Raw genomic sequence first — 14,151 nt, forward strand, 5'->3', positions numbered from 1 at the left:
TCAAATCCTGATCGGAGAAGCAGAGAGGTGAGACTCAGCCGTGAGTCTGCTTGGTTCCCCAACCAGCCTGTCAGCACGCCCCGTAGAGTAGCTGCTTGTGGATGAGATGCACACATGGCACTGCTATCACATACATTGCTGTGACTGCTCCCTTTCCCTTCCCTCCCTGTAGTTCCTTCTGCATGCTCTCCCATCCAACAATACCAGCTGTGTCCTACACTCCTGGCCTGGCAACTCTTCTCTTCTTTGCTTTCCTCTCCAGCAGTAAAAGTCCTGGCAATGCTATCAAAGAGGGAAGATAACAGAACATCAGCAGACTTGTGTGATTTTTTCCATGGGGTGTTCCTGTCTGAGGCAGCATCATGTACTCAGCAGGACTCATCTGCATGGTTCTTGGGTGCAGCATCCTTTGCACTCTGCAAACTGGTGCAATCTTCAATATACCAGATTTATGCAGCCCCCAGCACTTGTAATAGAGATAAGCAACTTCTAAACAAATTTCTTCTGTGCCATCTGCAAACCATACTGTATGCCAGATGACAAAATAAGATTTGCAACAGTAAAGCTCTTGGAGCACAGCAACCTCCTAGAGAGAGCAACCACAGCCTCTGGCAACAGTTCTATCAGCTTAGTCATGTACCTAGGACAGAAGACATCAGCATGATGAAGCTGGAAGAGAGAGCACACTGCAGAGGACAGAAAAACAGGCTTTAAACATGCACTGCAACACCACCTCTCTAAGTAATGGGAACCCAATGCCAATAGCTGGGAATTAGTGATACCTCACAAAAGTGACATCACAGCCATTGAAGGACAGGAGCAAGCCACTACTGTGATAGAGGCTTTGAAAAACACCACTATGTGTTAGCTTTGGTTTCCTTTAAATGTGGCAAAAAAACAACCACGTGCAGTAGAGCCCAATGTGCAAGTGATGATACCATCATCAGCTTCAATTCAGATAATGATGACACCCCTACATCCAGAGAGACACTCGCAGGCACCTCTCCCTGCTCACTCAGCAAAGCTACCGTGGGGCATCAGAGAGTAAAAGAGAATGGAACCTCTCTATTTGAGCCTGGTAAGAACCTGGCAAAGATTCCAGACATGCCTAAAGACAGCGTGTCTCAATTTGCCTGGAAATTTCTTTTAAATTAAATAAAAATACCCTCTAACTTGAAACAAATCTTTTACATAATGAATCAATCAAACAATTATCTTTGCTCGGGTATGTTCAAATCAAGGGAATCATCATCGAAAATAACAACCAATTTATATAGCTCATTTAAAGCCACAGTAAGCTAGGCTGCTGATTCACTAATGAACAATAAAGGTCACTACTACGGTATAATTCTAACTATTTTCAGATTGTGTGATGTGATAGATTTCAAGTGGCATGTTCATAAAAAAAACATCAGTGCACTTTGCAGCAGGAAGGAAAGGTGAAAAGCAATCTGTGCCGTGCCCAGATAGCAGATAGAAGAGGGGATAACGCAATGCTGCGTGGAACTTAGTGCCCCAGCCTCATCCAGGCTCAGTCAAAGCCTCTGGATGTCATTGGAAGCATTTCAGTGAGCTTTGGATTAGGCTCTTGTATAGGAAAATGGTGTCTACAGGGGGAGGAGAGGGCAGGGAGAGAATGAGACATCTGTATCCTGGAATGAAGTCAGGAAGTTAAGGTCTGAAAGCCCTAGATAGCAAAGAAATAGCTGAGTGCTGGACACAGGTTGCTGAAAAGCCTCACTCCCCATGGAAACATTCCTTTTAGATTCTCTAAGTATCCAGATAAAAGAAAGGCCAACACAATTATTTTATTTCCCGCTTTCTGACTGCTCACGATCTGGAGAGAGATAATTATATACAATTACTAAGAAACAAGGCATTCTGCTAGAGGAATAGCCCACCATATACATGGATGTAACATCCACGGTTAGTAACCTGACGGCTGGGGCATGGTAGCAGTGTGTCCTCCGCTGCAGCATCCTGCAGGTGCTACCAGAACCAGGTGCTTTGGACAAAGCTGCAATCAGTGGACAATTAATAGCTTGTGCACGCCTTAAAGCAGACCAGTGGCCCCTCCTCCCCAAAGCTCACTCACACAACTACAGGTGTTTAGGGCAGGTTTGCAGAAAGGTGCAGGTTTCGGAAGTGCAAGACACTTCATGGCGGGTAGGTACTCACAGGTGGTGATATGAAAAACCAACAAATTTGTTATTTAACCTTGACAGACCTCTATTTGAATCCCATGGCCAAAAAGCACAACGTAGGAGAAGGTCCTGTGGTGAGCTGAAAATGATGCCTTGTCCAAACCTCAGCATTAAATCCACAACACCGATTTGGGTTCCTCTTTCACAAACACATGTGAAATTTGAATTCCAGTAAAATGGAACATTCTTTAAAAGAACTCTGCAGCCTTTAAAAGGTCCCTTTTTTTAATGATCAAAAAGTAAAGGGAAGGAATTTTCTATCATATGAAGCAGCTATAATATAACGTGATGCTCAAGATGAACGTTCCAGCTTTTAAATCAGAAAAGCAGAAAGCAGCAGTATCTTTCAATGGATACAAAATGGCCGCTGTGTGCTACAGTTCCTCAACAAACTTATACAACTTGTGGAAAGTACTACTAGTACAACTGATGGCGAAATGTCTATGGAGGAAAAGACCAGGGTTAAGGGCTCTGTGCTGATTTTTTTCCCCAGGTTGGGATTAAAGTGATTTCAGCTGGGACCCAACATTACAGATGTATTTATAATTTCCATTTATATTTTTAGACTGTGTACAAAGAAGTGCAATAAGGGACAGCAGAGTGTTTTCCATTGTCTGCTAAGAATGAAACGCTTCTGATGAAATCTCTGTAGGACCAAGAACCAGTGCAGTAATCTCGCAGTAACAGAGCTCTCTTTAGATGTTTGGTGATGGGAGAGAAGGGAGAGCTGTCAGCCCTTCACACAAAGAAATCAAACTAAAATGACATTCAGGTTGTTATTTCCTCCAACAATACTAAAGAGATTCCAAGTTAAGATCAGTAACAAGTCTCTTCAGAGAAAAAGTCATATTACTCATTAAATGACCTTTTTTTGATATTACGTACAGGATATTTAACAAAAGCCAGTACATTAAGGTAACATTAGGGAGGCATTATTTAAACCACAGAAAGCTCAGGGAGAGAAAAAACAAAATTTATTTAAGTATCCCTGACTGTCTCCCATCTTTCCCCTGCTTCACAATACACATTTAAGTCCAGGTTTCCTGGAGGCCTCTGATAGCTAGGCAAATGCTTGTTATTGAAAAGCAAAATGTGTTCATGCTAAAGCAGGTGCTTAAGTGCTCTGATGGATCCCAGCCTAAAAATCCAAGTTGTAAACCCCAACTCAATTTCAACTGACTAATTGAATTGGCTTTTTTTTTTCCTTCTGAAATCCACTTTCATTCCCAGCCGCTCTGCTGTGCCACTCTGTGCTGTGATGCAGAGGCAGCCACTCGGTCAGCATGGCACAGCTCTCAGCACTGGCATAGCCATGTTGTGCTGCAGGGCTGCAGCATGCCAAGCTGCGTGGGGCTCCTTACCGAAACGTGCTCACATTCAGCCCAATGCCTCAGTCAGTGAGAAACCCCAGTGCCTCTAGAAAACTCTAAAATGCTAACTAGAGGACTCCCAGTATGGAGTCAGGCAGGTAGGGAGAACTGTCCTTAAAGCTTTTAGGTCATTTTAGAAATGTGTAATTGCTGAATGTAAAGCATGTTTGCTGTTACTGGTCTTTGGAAGAAAGACTGTTAGTATGTCCTTTCTTCTATTCATTTTGTCGCAGCTACTGTTTTGGGCAGGTAGGGAGAACTGTCCTTAAAGCTTTTAGGTCATTTTAGAAATGTGTAATTGCTGAATGTAAAGCATGTTTGCTGTTACTGGTCTTTGGAAGAAAGACTGTTAGTATGTCCTTTCTTCTATTCATTTTGTCGCAGCTACTGTTTTGGGTGGCTGATTTCAGTTCAAGAGCACACTGCTATGACCTCCCTAAGAAAATAAAATGAAAGGAAGAACGTGATAATAAAAACGGTCTTCTAATAACGCATCCTTTTTGTACTGAAGACTGCTCTTTTCTCAGGAAAGAAATATTTCTTTTTTTTAAAGCACAGCATCGCAGACTGATTCAAAATTCATAATACAAATGCTAAGTGAGGGACCAAAGCCTGGTGGCACACGGGTATGTACAACAGCACGCTAACACCTAGATCCAAGCAAAAAGCCATTCACATGGATTTTCAACTGTGAAATCTTGCTGAGATTGGTTTTGCTTGCCAGATTTTGTTATGATCTACAACAGACTGCTCTCAGAGTACTTCCTTTCACCTGGAAAACAAAGGCTCTTTTTCTGCTTTAAATGGAGAAAAGCTCCAGCCACTCAAAATCCAAGCACCCCTGTGTGCTTGGGTTTTATTTGATAACCAGGGCTGGGCTTTGTTCACACCATTACTGCCCTCTCTCCTTTCTTGCTTGGAACTGGCTGCCATTTGCCAAGGCGCTGTCTCAGGCTATCAGGCTATCTAACACAGATCCAGTCTCCTTCCTGAATTACATCTGGAGTGGAACAAAGATGGCAGATAATTCACCTTCTATTAAAGTTAATGCTTGCCTCCTTTTGCTTCCCATGTATGTTGTATAGTCAGTGTGTTTGCATGTTCTGCTTTGTTTTTTCAGCTGTTACAAGTGCAGGAGATATCAATTACTCTGCACACAGAGAGAAGATGGTGACTTGAGGAACAGCTTCCAGTTTACGTGACTCCTCACCTCACTGTCTGCTCCAAACTTTAAATGAATCCTTTTGGACAAGAGTGGCCTGCATGCTATACAACACCAACCACACGCCTACCATTTTTGGTTGGTGTACTTCTGGCGCATCCCCAGCATCTTCAAGTAGTTTATACAGATTTTCCCAAATAAGCCACCATGAAAGAGCAGTATCCCAGTGTATCTTGTGCTTTGTTTATGCCATATTTTAAAGAACTGTTCTAGTAGAAAATTTTGTACAGGTGCTGAGTGACAAAATTAGTGCTAATTTACATAACTATTAAATGCTAGAACAATACAATCTCTTCCAAGCCTAGAGATGAGAGTGAAGATTCTTAAGACAGCAGGAATTAATTTTCTCTAACAGGGCACAACAAGAGTTTCAGCTCTATGCTGGCTCTTTACGAAGTTAATGGACCATAACTGCTACTGATCTGAATGCTTGCAATTCTCCAATGACCTTGAATTACATTTATTTTTAAGTCCTACTTTGCTTACATCCATGCTAAGATGCAGTATTGTGGAGAAGAAAATAGCGTGCAAAGACACGGTCCTTTTTCTAGTATCTCCAAAATATCGAGAAGTTTTGACTACTAACACTGATGTGCAGAGTTCACAGGGAAAAAGCAAAGATGCCAATTAGGTATAAGAAATAATACCAAAGCTTATCAAATTACTCTCAAACTAACACAGACAGCAAAGAAATGATGGAATGTGCTCTAACACGGACTGCATTTCAGTCTAAGCTTCTCCCCACTGAAATTGAGAGGAACATAACCATGGATTACAGTGGTGCAGGATCAGGTTTATACTAGTTTCTATGGCACTTCTTGCAGAATAAGGTGTTACTCAACCTGGATCAACACATCCGAAGCATAACTTTCTGAAGTGCCATAGAGGAAGAGCAAAATAACAGCCTTAGGTGAATGAGCAAAGAAAGTGGATAAAAAACCATGACATTTAGGATATTCTCTTGATATGTGTTTAAGAGACTTCTGTGCCAAGAAATTAAGTATGTCACCTACTCATGAAATGGAAGCAGTTTGGCTGCCAGTTGAATGTGTTGTATTAAACAGCCACTCTAGCAACTGTTTTTACTACTAACTTCTTCAGTGATTCTCTTCATCCCAAATTAGTTACCTCTTTCCTTTCATAACCCGTTTATATAAAAGCTCTCTCCTCTCAAGGCAGGTTTTCACAGAGAGTAACAACCATAAACAGCCACAGGTCTGTTTTAAGGCACCGTTCCTGAGTTCCTCTATGGTTCTCATTTCTTAGAGGGTGGCACTGAGTGCTTACAGCCCTGTCCCCTCCCCATGTGTTTGTAAAAGAACCCAGAACTGTATTTCAGTCCTTAAGATTTCATAGCCCATCATTACCTTACAGCACTCATTTAAGTCTGTTCACATACAATTCACTTTCCTACTTTATCGCCTATCCTCTTTCAGAAGTGCACACATAGGAATACTTTTAAGTGATTTGCTTTGAATGGCTTGCTATTAGAAACTGACTTCTTGCCATCATGACGGTGCAACTTCCTTGTTCTTTTTAACCTTTCCTGCTTTTGCTGAACCTGCTTTGCAAAGATTTTGGGAAGACAAGGGTATAGGCTAGATTGTGGAGAATTACCTGCAGACCGCTTCTGAATGAAGGGTGCCATCACACAGCTGCTGTTTGTTTACAGGAGCCTTGCAGAGCTATGATGGAATATGCAGGACATCTATGCACAATGCTGTCAGACATATGCAAGACGCTTGCTCAAAAAATCCTCACCCAATGTCTTCAGGTACCTCAGTCATTTATACCCAGTGCTGTTAGCTTCCTACATTTCTCCTCTCAAGGTGTTTCTAAAGTATGCCCACAGGCAACCATTTTTCAGCCACACCTCCAGACTTATTCACCAAGAGAAAAGCAATGCCTACACTGGGATCGCCTCATCTTATTTTACAAGAACTTTCCTACAAAAACTTATTTCCTCACTTGAATCCTCGTGCCCAAAGGCTCAATCAGTTCAGACTTACAACCCAACACAAGCAGCAACGTTTTTATTCCAAATATCCACAGCTACACAGCGGCCAGATGAGTTTCCCATTCTGCTCTCCTGAGCAATTTCAATATCCATCCTGACAATGCAGAGGATGTATTTGCATTTTGTAGCACACATCTTATTCCCTAGGTTTCACTCAGCATGTCACTTTGTTGATGAATTCTATGGGACATATGCTTTTGTTTTTTAATTTGATCTTCTTGTTTTTAATTTGCATTCAGTTATCTTTTTTCCACAGATCCTTCATCTCAACCTAACCATTTTCTACTGACACTTATTTCTTTCATTAAAATTTTGTTCTGAACAGCTGTTTTGTTCTTTTGCTCATTGGAAGTATAGCTAATACAGCTTTCTTTTCTGTTACTGAGGCGATGTCTCCATGACTTCATTAAATTTTATAATGTTAATTCAAGCCCTTTTGTTCAAAAGCAACGTTTTCCTCCACGATTGTATTTTTAAGCTGTATTTGTAGTTCCTAGTTTTAGCGAGTGATCCTTATGCCTACTTATACACTAAAATCCATGCCAGACCTATGTTTTTTGTAAATGTGACATTTTGAAGTATTTGTATTTATTCCAGCTAATACCTCCTTGCAATAAAAAAGCTAGTTGTTTAGTTTCAAAATATTAATTGACTTCTAAACTATTCCATATTGCATTAACGGGCTCTTCGCTACGAGGAGTTGACTGACTTATTAGAAAAATTGACAGAACCCATCCCCATCTGCCAACCCCAACAATTCCAGAGTATTCTTCTGGGACATCTGGCTTTTAGTGTTCTTTTCAAGCTATGTCCCAGTTGTTGCAGGCATTTTCTTTGCTCAATTTTCTTTAGTTATTCCCATGGAAATTACAGAGGTGGCCTGCCAGCCACTATCCATGATTTGATGTCACGAACCTTGACCTTTCTGGCTTTTTAAAGTATACTTTTTCAACATAAAGACTCAATTTGGCTAGGATAGGGGCAGCAGTTAGTTTCAGTTGATATGTCTTTCCTCATTAGAAAGCTGTACTAATATTTAACAACTACGTCCCCTTTTTTTTTAAATTCCACTTACATCTATACTCATGATCCTATTTATGAAATTCTTTCTTCCTTTCAGCCAAGTCTTGGATAAATTTAGATTGCCTCAGACACAAGAGCATTTTTTGAACTATGTCTATAGCATACAGTGGACATTTCCCTACCTGCACTGGTTTTTAGTCCCGAGACTCTCCCTGCAGAAGGTATGCACAGATTATTTATGAACTCCAAAAGCTATTTGATAGCACACACACACACAAAAAAGCCTTCAGACATAATACAAGACACAGAGATGTTATTAGCACCACAGCACAATGAGGTGAAGCAACTGAAACAAAGGTAATAGCAAGATGCAACAGAGCACTTCCAGCTTCCTGCTGTGTGCATTTATCACAAACGAGGTGTCCCATTTCAGACTTGGACGCTGTTCTTCCTGAAATACAATGACTTTCCTGACCTCTCACAGATGTTGGCCAGTTTCTATAGCAATCAGTTTTATTTCCTTTCAGAGTTAAGTAAAGTTAGTTAAGCAAATCTTAAACTGTTTGATATTGGATTTAAGCTAATCTTTTAATAAGCAAAGCAGCCTGGTTCACAAGCTTGTGCTCTAGCATGTAAGAATGGTCTCTTTTTTCTTTGCCCGCATTTCATCATGGCTGGTTTATTGCAACGTATCTTGAAGGCCTCGAGTAAGACCAGTATTTCCATTAAAACTGATTTTAAATTCATCTGTCAGGACTTAAAAACCAATGAAAACCATATACATACTTCATTTATAATGAGATCACTACATTGGAAGATGCAGACAGATAAGACTTTGCTGCATTTTCAATGAAAATACAGTTGTCAAGATAAAAATCATATTTAAAAAATATCCCTGAGTTACTGATATGACTTAGATGACTAAAACAGAAGAGAAAGTTAATAATCAAGTGCATTGAAGAATATACTGTTTGAATATTATTTATGTTTCATAGGAGTAGGATGATGAAATTAGGTGGGTCATTCGGTTTTGCTCCCTACTTAATTATAATCCTATTTAATTATTGTTAAGACTTCAAATAATCAAGTTGTCTTAGCTTTGCAGCTTTATCAGGTGAATTTTAAAAAAAATACAATATCTATTTTGGCAAAGTTAAACAAAACCCACAAAACCAACAAAAAATAACAAAAAAAAAAACCAACCCGTATTTATGAAAACATGTCTGCGAGTGCCGTGTTGAATGAGGTGAAGGATCCTATAGTTTTAACAGTGCTAGAAGGGAGTACTGTGTCATCTGCAATTCCTGCAGTCCACATCAGTAATGTCCCCCTCTGCCTATCACAAAGCACGACTCTGGGCTATAAAAAGATACAAAGGATCCGAGTAGAGCCATGTAATGAAGTCAGCTGGAGAGTGGAACAATGGAAGGTTGAGAGCAGACAGTTATTAAGAAGTTGCTGAGCACCAGGAAGGTCTAGAAGATAACTTGGCAGAAGAGCAGCAGTACTGCAGGACAGCACTGTCGGCATTTCAGAGAAGTACCGTGCCACTGTGTGACCACTGTAACTGCACATGGGTCAACAAAAAGCAACCACAACATCCCATCCCTCAGCTATAACCATGACTGCACTGCTGAGTGAATATAATGCAACATGCTTTCTGATATAAAAGAAGAAAGTAAATCAAATATCTAAAATGAGAAGAAGGACAGACTTCTTGCAATACGGGTGGACCTCATTAAATCAAAGGGATTTAAAGTGAAAAACATAATTGTGATTTATCCAACAAGCAGGGAATCTTGATTTAAATTATTGATTTTAAGCCTTCCTTTTTCATCTGTGCTCCTTGGTTAGTCAATTCCCATAGGTTGGGAACGCTCTGACAAGTTGATTTGCAGCTAATTATAGTCTGCACTAAAAACTGTGATTTCTTTTTGCTAACTAGGCAAAAACACTTTATACATTTTTAAGTAATGTCAGTATATTAATTTCAGATTCTACTAGACAATGGTGAATGATGACTTATTTAATAGAGTATTAACTTTTTCTTGTTATCTGTGGCAAGTCACTTTTGGATGACTTTTTTTGAGATACAATTGCAGAAATCGTGCATTTTGAAATGAACTCAGTAAAATAAAGGCAAAAGCACTCAACTGCAAGAAAAAGCTAATGAAACTTGCTTAGTAATCCATTCCTTCTCTTTGAAGATCCTTATCTCTTACAACATAGGTGTTACAGAAATGTTTCTTTTGATCCAAACAGTTGGAAATGTTTTTGACTTGACTCTGGGGGCTACCTTGTAATTTGTCTGCATAGGGATTCCTGTTCCTGAGTCAATGCTGTTTTCATGCTCTATACTGAAAGTCTTAAGTGTTCAATTATTTAATTTACTGAGAGTGAGGTTAAAAGATAACATAAAGGATCACCACATGGAGCTACCAAAGGAGAGGGATTTTGCAGACCACTTGGCTCTTAGAATCTAGTAGAAACTTACAGTATCTGGAAAAGGAAAACCAACAACTTCATACTTAGAAAAAAAAAACCAAAAACTCTAAAACAGCGAAATAATTATGCTCTGAAGAATGTGACAAATTCTCCACTACTGGAAATTTTAATTAATTTAATTACATTTATAAAAGTAACGTGATGGATCAAAATAAAATTCAAAATCAAAATTTAGTCTGAAGCAGAAAGGTAGAGATCGTAGAAGGCTCAGATAAGGCATTTAAAGTTGTCCTTTCTGGCTTCAAATCTAGAAATGGCAGTTGTGCTGCTTCTACCTACATCGTGAAAAAGTGCAAGCTACACGGTTGAGGTGAAGAGAAACTTCCAGCATGACAAGACTACATGGATGTCACTGTACAGAAAAACCATTTCCACAAAACACTTGCAGCTTCCCATTTTTAAGGTGGATGCTACATTCAAGATAGATATTCCTGTGAGCCAATTGCTAGCTTGCTTAATGGTCTCCTCCCAGCCATAGCAATAGAGCTGAACTCATCTACGCAGCCTGAACTCATTTTTTGTCCTGGTAATTAGTTTGTGACATTCTTAGTGTAGTTCCACCCCTTTTCTTGACAAAATGTATGTTTTTCAGTGACAGGAGGATTCCAGAGAAAGTCAGGAATACTAGATTTATTTTGGAATCAGCATTTCTTACCAGAAAGATGGCTGAACTTTCTATTTACAGTCGTGCCAGCAGTGTCCCATCTCAGCATCTGACAGTCTCTGCTTTTGGTTACAGCCAGCTTTTCCATCACCACAGCAAAGAAAAAGTATGGAGACACAAGATTCTTCTGAACAAGGCTGCCATTGGCAAGCCTGTGATTTACATTAAGACAGACTTTCATACAAACAAGTTCAAAAATAAAACTATGAGCAAATAGAGCAATTTCAGCTTAGTATCCATTCCATGCTTCTATCAGGAAAACATTCTGGATTACACCAAGAAAACTGTCGTTAAAAATAGTTTAAGAAATACTAATGTTTTTCTGGCTTCCACACCCCTGTCATGCTCCTCTTCCCAAAAGAGGAGACTAAGGGGTATAAGAATCAAGCCATTCTCCTCCTAAGCAGGGGGGATTTAACACTGCTTAATAAAACCATTCAGCACTACTTAGCCTTAGCCCCAGGGCAATACGCAAGCACCGAGCGCAAAGAACTGTATCTCTCTTGCAAAGCCTTCCATTCTGTCTTTCTCATTTTGCTTCTTTTCTACAGATGGAACAGCACAATGCAGTGTGAGCTGAAGACCTGCCACTCTCCTGCCACAGCCATTTATCATCCAATTCAGATGTTTGGCTCTGTAGACATTTCCAAACAAAGTGTACAGACTGGCACTATTTTAGCTTGAAACTTAACTAGGTAACTCATCTGGCCGCTCACTAAACCTGTCACATACAAAGCCTTCCTCCAAAGGCTGCTGCCTCCTGTTTTCTGCCGTTAATTAAAAACGTAACCTTACACAGGAACAGATCCTGCATTCAAAGGCGAAAAGGGTGTCACTGAGCTCAGTGAGACTGCAGCACTGGATCTGCTGTGGAATACACTGAGAAGGCAAGCACACACAACACAGCAGAATTCCGCAGATATGGTTAATACCGCATCTGAATTTGGCCCATAATATCTAGTCTCAAATTAGCAGCTTCAGAGAAAGCCAAAGAAATACAAAAGGGCAAAGCAGCAATGCTGTTTAACGCTGAGATTTTACAACCCAGTGCAAAGATGTGCAGATGCTGCTGACAATCTTCCCCTTCATGTGCCTTTGCACTGAACGGGGTGGTGCCTTCAGGCACCGCATGTTCATAAAGCTATTTGGCAGATGATCTTTCCTGCCTGCTCAGTGGGGAGGAAAACCAAAGCTTGATTTGTCTGTCCATACACACGCTGGCATGGCTTCTGCTGGCTTCAGGTAAGCAGAGCAGTTTCACTGTGCAGGTCCCACTTCCTCCTGACGCTGCACAGATTCCCTCCTCACTCTCCTCCAGGGAAACCAGAAGCAGCCTCAGCACTTTCCTTCCTGGTGTTGTGCCATGCCAGAGAGGCAGGCAAAGGTCAGAGCCTCCCAGACTCAATGCTGTATTGCAATAAGAAACTGTTTCCCAGCATCTACAGCCCTCATGTGATCCTCCTTAAATCTCTCTTATTAAGCTGGATTTAAGTGGATAAATTCATAGACAATTATATGCCACCTCCATACCATATACAGCTCAGTGGTTTGACCAAGATGAGGACAGGACAAGACAAGGAGGACATGAAAATCACAACTACGGGAATGCTGGGGAGAAGAATGGTGTTCTTTGAGAAAATGCTACCTCAGTAGCCCCACCTATTTCTTTCCTTTTCCATCTCCCTCTCTGTCTTCTGATGCTGTACATTACAGTAGTGTTCAAGATGCTCCACTGAGAATAGATTGGCAAATAGGTGGCTTTTACCTGGATTTCTTTACACTCCTGGGCATTCAGCCATGAGAAAAAAAGAAATCACTCATTTCCATTAATGGCTGGCAATGAGACTGCATCCACTTCTGGATGTAGACTTCACTGTAGTGATCCAGTCATTTGTGACTGTCAGGGCCTAATTACTGCAGTAACGTGAAACTGCAAAACTTACAAAATGTAAGCATAAAACACAACAGCCAATTGCTCAACTGCAGGCACATCCAAAGCCAGTCTATCCCAAAGCTCTGCTCCTGTCCAGATGGAAATGCTCTTGCATACATGAAAATGACAAGGCCTACATGTGACAGTGCGAGCCTTCAGGTTGGGCACTGCACATAACCCATCTGATGTACATTCCATCTCACTGCAGCATAATCTTCTTAGCCACTGAGAACAACATTCTTCTCACACTGATCTCCAAAAGCTTATTGAATGTCTGGATGACTTCCTAAATGGTGAGTCCCAGCCAGCTAAATGCTCAAACCCTTCAGAAGAGCTGTGAAGAGCTGAGAGAGTCATGTTTCCTTTGAATTGAAGTTTCAGGAAGAACACTGAAATTTATGATTAGACAGATTTACCTTGAAAATATGCAGGTTGCTTCAGTGAACCATACACCCAGGGGACACACTGAGGATGCAAAAGGACTGGAACAGATGGAATACACAGAACACTTTGCTGCTACATCAAGTAAGTGTGTGCCTGCATCCGCAGTACTCTGCTCACTACTGGGTATTCTAGCTCAAAAAGGAATATTGGTGATACAAAGAGAGTTCAGGGTGATGAAAGTTACTTCACTGGGAAATTTTCATTTTTAAAGACTGCAAAATTAAGCTGATTCATTGGAAGGAAAGATGAATAAAAGGAGATATGATATGGGAATGTGAAAAATGGCTGTAGAGAGTTACACTGGGCAGCAATTGCTACTTTATTCTTGTAATTCAAAAGGAAGCAACCAACATGTTTAAAGTAGATTTAAAAAAAAAAAAGGGACTACATTGAAGTACAGAGAACCAACCTGCAAAAAATCCCTGCTACAACATGACAGGATGACAGAAGATGTGAGTTTTGAAGGACCATGAAAGAAGACGTTTCTTTAACCAACACAGTAAGACACAGCTATAAAAGTGCTAGAAAAGCCAGAAAGTGCACAGGAACAAGAAGTTCCAAAACAAAGGCTGACAAATACTGTTGTTTGAAGGCAGTAACTAGACTACAGACACACTTTTGGTTTAGAAATCACACATTAAAAATGCCTACAAACATCTAATAATTTTTTTTGGGTGTGAAAAAGCCTCTATGCATAGGTTTTCAAAAGTAAGATATTCTTTTTATTTTCATGTTGAATAGAACACAGCATTACATATTTGTCAGTCTA

The 14,151-nt window shown here is 40.3% G+C and overlaps 1 protein-coding gene across 1 annotated transcript in view; it reads right to left on the minus strand.

Annotated features, from left to right (window-relative positions):
- PARD3B (par-3 family cell polarity regulator beta) overlaps positions 1-14,151 on the minus strand; it is a 353,302-nt gene that overhangs the window by 14,424 nt on the left and 324,727 nt on the right. The gene's annotated exons all lie outside the window — the stretch shown is intronic.

The sequence above is a fragment of the Meleagris gallopavo genome, chromosome 7 (assembly GCF_000146605.3).
Source record: "Meleagris gallopavo isolate NT-WF06-2002-E0010 breed Aviagen turkey brand Nicholas breeding stock chromosome 7, Turkey_5.1, whole genome shotgun sequence".
In the NCBI taxonomy this organism is placed as follows: domain Eukaryota; kingdom Metazoa; phylum Chordata; class Aves; order Galliformes; family Phasianidae; genus Meleagris; species Meleagris gallopavo.